Below are 9812 nucleotides of genomic sequence, written 5' to 3' on the forward strand. Positions count from 1 at the left end.
CCAGGAAAGTTCCTAGATGTAACCCAGGGAAGGACCAATGCTCACCTCTGTAAAGGTATTTTAAAGCCATTTATGTCTGTTCTTGCTTTGTAATGTGTATAAATGAGAAGCAAGGACTTAATAAAGCTCCTGAGGGTGGAGTTAGAGAAGTTTCATTGACACATCTAAACTGATGCTGGGGCCCTTTATAAAAGTGTGAAAATGCATCTTCCTTTGCTGGTCTTTGTTCTTCCCTCTCTGGATGTAGCATTGCATTAAGAAACAGCAGCCAGGACTGTCTGACCCACTTAAAATAAAGCTAAACTCAAGAAAAAGCATTGTCATCCCTTAAATAAGAGCTATAAAGGGGAAGCCAAAGCAGGACTAGCATCCCTGCTCTTCTCTACCTGCCTCAAAACTAATGGCACTCTGTGCTTATCTCCAGTGGTGGCACAGGACTGCAGCTCTGCCCTCTCACAGGGATGTCAATCAAAGGGCTTTGCTGGGATAAACAATAACTCTAATTATCTTGACAGCTGGTGGCAGGAGTTAGGAGGCTCAAAGCTTTCCCAGAGGAGGAGGTAAGATGACAGCAAGCAGAGTTAATACAGCCTCCTGTTGCTGCCTTGCCGCCTGCAGAGGGGGCACGGTGGGTCAGGGGAGTGGGTCTGAGGGCAAAGAAAAAACAAAGTGTGAATGTGGTTTGTGCTGCCCCCCTGAGTGGGCTCTACTGGAGCCAGATTTACTGCCAACAGCGTGGCTGCAGCCACACCACCACCACGAGGTGACTTGTCAGGTCCAAGCTCTGCTCCCCAGCTGGACTGGGCCAGCCAGGCTCTCTCCTGTGAGAGGAACATTAATTCCAGCTTGGGGTAGTTTAAAATGAGCTCAGGTGCTTTGCCTGTTTCCCACACCTGAGCCATGCACAGCATTTCCCTGGCTGTTGGGGAAGACAGTGAGAAGGTTAAGACACCACATTTGCAGCATCCCCTTGAGTTTAACGTTCCTTACCAACACAGGTGCTCACCAAATCCTCAACCCCAAAATACAACACCAGCCTTCCTGGTATTAACAGTTGTGTGACAGAACATCAGAGCCCAGCTCAGATGTTTGTTCTGCCCAAGTTTGTGCTGTGTGAATATCCACAGAAACAGTCAAATTCCTCCCTAAAATGAAGTCACCCTTAGCAGTGGTCAGCTGAGGAAGTTGAGAAGACATAATTAACAAGGTGACTTTAGCATGCTTAAAAATAGGTCTGTGGGAATGCTTTTAAGGACCTGGAAGGACTTATGTCATCTTGCTGGGGGCTGTGTAGAGAAGAAAGCTGTATGGAAAGGTAAAATGGGAAAGTAAAGTGGTGGACAGTTCTTATATAGCTGTTCCTGATTGTTTTAAGTGTTTTGGGGTCAGCAAAGATCCGGGATTTTCATTTGATTATAGCACTGAGCAGGTTGTTAATCACACAGATGAGAACCTTGTGATGCTTTTAAATAAACAATAGACACAATTTAATGTTTGTGGCTTGCAAGCACTACAAGCTTTGTTACTGTCTTTAGAGCAGGGCTGTGTGGTTTATGGATTGGTGGTCTGCGGTGCTCTTAAATGTGCAGGAGCTCTACTAATGAAATCTGGATGCTCCTATGGTGTCAGGGCTGGACTCCCCAAGAACAAATCCTCTGGGTGACTTTCAGGCTCTTCAGAAGCCTGTTGAGTGTGAAGTCCAGGTTCATCTTTAAAGATGTGTGTGGGCACTCATGTAGTTTCAAAATGAGACACTTCAAGTTGTTTCTGAGCAGGTGCTTTTGAGGAAAAAACTGTGTTTTTATAGTCTTGACATCCAAGAGATCACAGTGGGTGTGTGGCTCAGGGGTCTGAGACCCCTGATGTTCTTCCTGAGCTCTCTGGGAGGCACTGAGGAGGAGAAATGTCCCTGACTGGTGGAGAGCTGAGCCCCATGACAGTCATTTCCCAAGCCATCTGGAGTTAGGCAGCTGTGGTGGAGGTCTAAAATATTAGATGTGTCTCTCCTTCTCTTTCCTTCCTTCCCCCTACAGGCCCTTTCACAGTAGTTTGCAATTTTTGGTAAAGCCCAGAGTGTTCACCTCATGCCTGGTGGTGTCTGCTCCCCCAGCTCTGTGGTGCCCAGGCTGTGGCTGCTGCCCTGGTGTGGCTGGGCTTTGTCCAGAGGCAGCTCTTCTGTCCTATCCCTGGGCTCACAGAACCACCCAAACCCCACTTCTTTCCCTTGGGGTTAGACACAGCCACAGGAACCAGATTTGCAGCCTGCAGTCCTTGTGCCAAGGTCCTTTCCCCAATTCTTGGATTTTATCCTTTCGTATTTGTTATCCTTGCTTTAGCCACTTGCTGCTGCCAGTAATGTGTGCTGTCCATGCCCAACTGTGCCAGACAAAGCATTTTATTTTCAGCAAAATGATTCTTAAACCTAGTTTGGTTTCTTCTCCATTAAATAAAATTTTCCTTGGTAAGGAGGACACCATAAATTATGATCTGGGGATAAAGAAGTCATATGAAGGAAGGCAAAAGCTTTGTTTTCCTGGTGAGTAACATCAGACAGGAGCCAGTCTGAAAGTGTGAGTCACCCTGACAGATAGCCAAAGATCTTGTGCTCTGCTGGGAACACCACTGTGGAGGGGGGAACATGAGCACTTCACCCCAGGGACACCAGGACAAAAAACTTTCAGGATTTTTTTTCCCAGAAAACTGCAAACATGTGACAGTTTGCAGAACAGAGAAGCAGGCAGAACATGTGAGTTAATCTGAAGCAGCCACTGGAGTGTTAATCTAGCTTTGAGGAGGTTTCTCCTTCTTTCTCAGTTAAATCTTCTGTCAAAGTAGTCCTGTCTTACTCAATTAAACCTATAAGGAACTTGACTCATCTCCCTGGGGCAGAACTGTAAATTAGGAGCATATAGCTGAATTAACTTCCTGAGCTGAGGCATAGAAGGACTTCTCATTGGAAAGTGTGGCTTTGGTTCTTCTTTCTGATTCTTTTATTTTTACAAACTTCTAGTGTGAAACTGACTTGCAGATGAAAACTAATGAGTGAAATTACTGCCTTAATGAAGAAAATGCTACTAGCAAGTTGTGAAAAGTACTTTAATCATAATTAATAGAATAAAATTAATACTGAACTTTAACTCTTCTAACGTGTTTTAATTAATAATTGAGTTTAATATTGGTTATGACACATCTTTGCATGCTCTCAAATGCCTGTGACAGGGCAGTTGGGAGAGCATTGCAGTTCTAGAAGCTTCTGTGATGACAGATTCATAAACATCAGGCTGGATGGACCTTTGTGATTTACTTGTGCTACCCTGTGCAAATAACCAGTGTGATAAGATCAGAGCATTTGTGCCCAGGGTGTTGTACATGAGGTGTAGCTGCCTGTCTGATGGGACAGATGCTGCAGCTGCCTCATAAACCCTTTCTACTCTTTGTCAGTCTGTGTTGTACTGAAAGTGCAAGTTCTTCTCATCAGTTTCATGTATCATCCTTTTAGAGTACTTCAGACCCCTGCAAAATATCAGCCAGGGAATGGTCTCTGAATAATATTTTTTTTTTTTTTAATCCAGCATGTGCAGATATTTCCAGATCTATCTGACTGCAGGAACAGTGTCAGTGTCTGTGGAGGCTGGGTGGCAGCAGGTCTGCCCCTGTGGTTTGCAGTGGCTGTGCTCTTTCTCAGGGCTCAGCTCACCACTCATTTCTGCCAGCATTCTGCTCCATGGGGCTGAAAATGCTTCTCCTGGGGGTGCCTGCCTTGTGTTAAAGCTTCCTTCAGCATTGCACAGGGCTGAATAGACACTGGGAGACCCCTGAGCTGCTCTGGCAGCTCTGGGGATGTGTTGTCTCCTTTGCCCCACAGTGTGGTAACACCCCTCCCAAAATGTGGGCTTGGATCTGAGCAGCTTGGGGAGAATAGGGAAGATTGCAGGAATAGTCCTACTTTACCCCCCTCCCATGTGAGAAGTACCTTGCTCACGTTATGTTCTGCTTTCAAACATGTCCAGCTTCAAAGTGAAGCTGATGCCTGTCCTGGAGGGTAAAAGATGGGAAATGTGAGGCAGCAGAAGCCTCATTCAGTGAGCAGTGTGTGACTCCTGACAGGATCAGAGCTCTGCCCTAACGAGGCCACTCTCACCTGTGCAGGAGGGAGGCTGGGACATGAACAGTTGTTCTCACAAAGTCATTGCCTTTGCCTGCAGGTGCCTGTGAAGCCTCCTGATAATTGATCCAGTGGTGAACATATTTGGAAGTATTGTTTGGAACAGCTGACTCTAGTGCTAGTCCTGTAAAACCAGAAAATCTCAGGTAATTCCTTTCATCTTCCTTTTCTCTAACCTTCAAGCTTCCCTAATATTTTCACTGCACTCTTAGAGTGTTCTATGAAGGTGCAGCAAACTGTAAGGAAGCACTACACATTGGTAAAAAGTGAGCTTTGGGTCCTCATATGCAAATATTCACCCTGGGAGGATGACTGGGTTGTTATCTAGTCCAGAGTAAACCACTAGTGAATTACATGTCAAATCTAAACTACACCAGATTTTGAATTTCAAATCTCAAACGCTTGCAACACAGTTCTCATAAACAAGTTACAGATCAGAAATTAGTCACCAAAACCATTGTGACTAACTTTAAATAACAAGATAGATATGGGGAGGGGTGGGGGGAGAAAAAAATCTGCTCAGAGATAATTTGCAAGCTGAATAAAATAATATTAAAATTATTCATCAAGCTTATCAAGCTTGATTCTTGAGTAATGTTGTGTCATTGCTAGCAGGTGGTGGGAGAAATGGCACAGCATACCATAATTAGTAATAGCTGTGTATTTTTGATGCTACTTCATCTGTGTGGTTTACGTCCAGATGGTTTTGGAAATGGAATCAAGATAAAATACAACTTCCTGGATCAGAATTTGCATTCTAGCTAATGATATAATTCAAAGCTCATTATTGTTTAAAAAAATATCTAAATTGCTAAGGAAGATTATTAGATGTTGGGATTATTCCAACTTTATTGCTGGATTTCTTTTTTAGCTCAGTATTGCACAAGAGCACCATCACAGATATGAGTTAAAAAGCCATCTTACTGTGTGCTTGCATACTCAGTTTTTTCTTCTTGGTGCAAATGCTGACACGTAATTTGGCCAAACTTTGAGTCCTGACCCTCAAAAGACCTATAATGGAGGAATTTGGCTGACCTGTGATAGCAAGCACTGTCAGCCTTGGTTTAGGACACTGAAATGGTTTTCCCATGAAGGGTTGTTGGGTAGCACAATATTGAACTGGATGCAGCAGCATCTTCCTCAGATGGTCCCAGCCCTCACTTAGAGCTGTAATGTTTATTCATTAATTCTGTTTGCTGGGTTACAGAGTTCTCATTTACATGTCTGTAGCTTTTGCTAATACAATTCTGCTTTCAAGAAGCCTTCAGCTCCAGCAAACATCCTTTCAAGCTGCCTCAATCTTTTGACCTGGTGTAGATTTCTAGGAAATCTCCAAGTAATTTCTTCTTTCCCCTGTGTAAGACCATAATCTTGCTTGCATACATCAGCAGTGCTGTTTTTCACAACTGCAGCCTCAAAGTGCAGAATTTTAGTCCCTCTTCTAGCTGAAGAACACTGGGTTTTCTATCATTCTATCTTGCCAAGTTTAGGGTAGCTGTCTACACTCCTATATCCAGGAGGAAGAAACAGCTCCAGATCCATCATATTCCAAGAGAATTGTCTAAATGGCAGCTGCTTGTGTGATAACTATTCACCACTTATGAGGTGAGGTATTTTCACTGTGGGTGTCCAGGTGAGCACAGCTGGTCACTATTTGGTGTTTACACGTCCCTGGTGTTTACAGGCCCCTGTGCTATGTTTGTAGAGAGTTATCCTGCTGCCCTGAGCTCCCAGAAAAGAGAGCAAGCAATGAAGGTGTGCCCTTTTCCAGATTAACTCTGTAAAGTTTGTTCTCAGGAATTCAAGCCTCTGGTGAATAACAGGTTTCTGGGCAGAACAAGAACAAAGCAAAATAACCTGTGGTGAGTGTCCCCTGGGGATGCCAGGGAGGAAGGGAGGAATCTGCCTCCCTGGAACAGCAGAGGAGGGAGGGATGTCTGGTACTGAGCTGGGTGAACAAATGCCTGCTCACAGCTCCTGGTAATGGACAAGGGAAAAATACCTCCATCAGGCTGGACTGAGGTGCTGTGGGTTTGTTAACCCAGCTCATGATTCTGTTTCCAGAGGTTTTCATGCAAGAAATGTTGCAGCTCCTAGCAGGATGTGTTCAAACGAAACTTGAGTGAGACAGAGTGGCTGGAGACAGGAAATCAGGGAGAACTAAACGAACAAAACTTTCTCAGAAAGGGTGGAGGGGGTTGTGGGAAATTCCCTCATCTCTGAAACTGAATTTTGATAGCCACAACCCTCATCTGCTTCTAAAACTTTTTCAGTACCTGTTATTTTCGCTGAGCTGTCTGAAAAAAGGGGGTGTCTTTGGCAACAGATTAATACAAGTTAAAATAGATATGGCACAAGTCTCTGTAAAACATCTGCCTTATCTTTACATAATGAATTAACAAAGATGAGCTTGAAAGAAATGTAATAAATTATTCAAAAACCTCCTTTGCTTTTGAAATGCTAACAAGTCAAATCCTTTGAGACTGCTTGATCAGATTATGGTGTATCATACAGTAAATCTAATTGGTTATATTCAGTCCTGAATTATCAGATTTACTAGTTTGGCCAAAATAATTTAAACAGTGCTGAAATAATGCCAAACAACTTTAATTAAAATAAATTCACATTTACAAAATAAGAAACTCTACCCAAATAGTTTACAGTTTGGGAGCTGGGAATAATTTCCTCTTTTACCAGACCAGTGCTCAGCAGCAGTGCTCATGTCTTCCCTCTCCCTGTTTTTGGTGCCCAGCTTGAGACTACAAATGCCTCAATTTACTCAGTTTCCTGGGACTTTCTGAAAACCAGTCTTCCTTTAAGGTAAACCATAATAAAGACTAAAAATTCCAATGGAAGTAATTGGCTTCAAGCCCAGATATATTTTATGGGGGAGAAATCAAATTGCTCTAGGATCCACATCTTGGTATCTTCTTTGTATGTGGGTTAGGACAGATCCTTGCCCAAAATTCACTCGCATTTAGGTCTGTGAATCACATTCTTCATCATGACCTAAACTGGAGAGGGTTGTACGTCCTGCCCCTTCCAGATGCTGCTGTGGGTGGAAATACCTATAAAACCCCAGGCTTTCCTCTCCACAGATGGAGCTGGGGATGCTCTCCTGCCCTGCCTGTGACCACCAGCACAGCCCCCTGAGCTGGGGGCACCTGCTGCTCCTCCAAGAGATCCTTGAAGGGGAGGGTGAGGAAGGATTTTAAGACATGATCAAGTTGGCCTCTGTGGAGATGATTGAGGTGTCAGCTGCAGCAGTTCTGAATGCAGCTCTGGAGGTGGTTTTGCTCTGCAGCCCCATGTGGTGTGAGAACCAGGCATTAGTGGTGATTTGCCGCTGTGTGGGCTGTAAACTACTCAGAAGGAGCTGCTGCAGATCTGCCCATTGCAGATGTTACCAGGCCTTGCATTATAGGTGATGTGAAAAGGTATAAAAACTTCTTTAGGCTCCTGCTGGGTAATGATGCTGGTCCAAATCACCAGCTAGAGCAGATCAGTGCAGCTCCACTGAAATCCATAAAGATCGATCGGCTGAGCGTGGTGGAGGATCTGCACTGCTGCCTCCACTGAAATTCTGCTCAAGTTACTGGGCTCTTCACATGGGCTTTTGCTCTGGGGGAGGACAACTGAGTGGTTTGAGAGCAGTGAAATATTGATTTGGAGAGACACCACTAAGCAGTTTGCCCTAGTAATCAATTCCAGAAGAACATTAGCATAAGTCAGGAAAGAGCATGTCATTGTAAAAGCTGTGCTGGCTGAGAGACTCCCAAGATGGGGTGGAGATGGATTAAGGGATTTGGGTTTAGTATCTGGAGGGGGGTTGAGATACACAAAAAGGTTTTGTTTAAAATTACATCCATGTCACCAAAGACAATGCAGTCACTTGCAAGTTTGTCCCTGTGTCTTTCTCCTAGTTTATATGTAATGGGAATAAAGCTTTAATTCTGGCTTAGAAGGCTTGATTTGGGCACTGCCTTCCTACCCCCCCTGAAATGATGAACTCAACAAGTGACTGAACAAAGCCAGGCACATTGCTGATGCTGGAATGGCTTCAGGGAGTGTGTTTGCAGCAGGACTCTTGTCTCTGCTCTGGCACTGGTGCTGGTGGCACACAGGCCTTACCAGAACACGTGCTGGACACGTGCCTTGTGCATGGAAGTCACATTTGGGGTGCGGAAAACATCCATTAATCCTTGGCCTCAGTGAATCTATCCAAGGAAGCAGGAGAGCACTGCAGGCAGTGCAGGCTGTGCCAGCTGATAGCTGCTGACTGTAATCTGTGCTCCCATGTGAACAAGGCTGCAAGGACTTGGATTGGTCAGAAGGGTGAGATGCAATTGTCTAAATAGGATGAGATTGCTCACAGGGTTTTATTGAAGCTGGAATCACTGGAAATCTGACTATAGGAAATAGCAAGATTAGTCTGGTGACTTAGAAATTATGGGGTCCCTGGCAATCTAAACTTCATAGAGGAATGAACTTTAGCAGCTGACTAATTAATGAACAGAAAAAACTTCAGGTTTTAGTCACTACTATTTGAAACTGTATTGCAATCATTCAGATACTCCATTGCTTTTGTAAGTTTAGCTCAAGCACACAGAGAAAATCACATCTTTTGTCTGTTGCTATGACTGGAAGGGCAGGTCTTTTCCAGATGATACTGCTAGAAAAAGTTCTGACTCCACTGCAATAAGCCATAAAATGCATAATTATTTTGCCATCTAAACTGAATAATGTTCAAAATTGAATTCCTTCTGCCTTCTCTAGTATCCAAGACAGGTCATCATTAGTTGATTTGAAAGGCAAAATATTGAAATTTGATGCTGCAGACTCAAGTCCATGACAATAGGTACCACCTTAAGTGCTGTAAATCATAGCTGGGTGATTAAGAGGATTATCCTGAATATGGATGAGTGTGTATATCCCTGAAAATCTGCTTGGCTTCATTGTGGAGTTGCAATTTTTATTCACATCCCATTCTCGTAGGGGTTACTGTATTGAACCATATCAAAAGTCCGTATTTTGGCAACCTGTTTCTGTCACTGGCTGGCAGGTGATTAATATCATTAGGTGCTTTTGTTACCTGTATGGTTTTGCAAGGAATGAGTTATCAAATGCTGTATTTAACACTCAAAGTAGCAAATGGATGTAATGTTTCTTTTCAGAGCCCCGTGGGGGTTGCTCAGGCATTACTCACTCTGTGCTCTTTGGAAAGGTGCATCTGCAGGAGCTCACCTTCCCATCTTTTCTCATGGTTTTTTCACTGTTTTCCCTTTGAATCCAGTGCATGTGCTCTCTCTACACTTGCATGCAGCTGTGGAAGGAGCTGTGTGAATGTGGAATGGGAGTTGTCTTTTGTGTGTAAAAAGTAAATCTGTATTTTGCCCCATATCCACTCATTTCACACACAGAAATGCCATTTTGCTGTTCCACATTCTATTTCATTTTCCCCCAGATCCAGCAAAAATTGATTTGGGATTTTTCTCTCATTTGTTTCCTTCTTCAGACACAGTAATTTTTCTTTGTCCCAGGATCTATATTATTGATCTTGTGTGGTGTGCTTCACTCTGGCAAATGTTTCTATTCCTATTCCAATTGGATTGGCTTGGACTCGCTGGCCAATTTGAGAACTGGCAAG

Source organism: Zonotrichia leucophrys, chromosome 14 (genome assembly GCF_028769735.1).
Source record: "Zonotrichia leucophrys gambelii isolate GWCS_2022_RI chromosome 14, RI_Zleu_2.0, whole genome shotgun sequence".
In the NCBI taxonomy this organism is placed as follows: Eukaryota; Metazoa; Chordata; class Aves; order Passeriformes; family Passerellidae; genus Zonotrichia; species Zonotrichia leucophrys.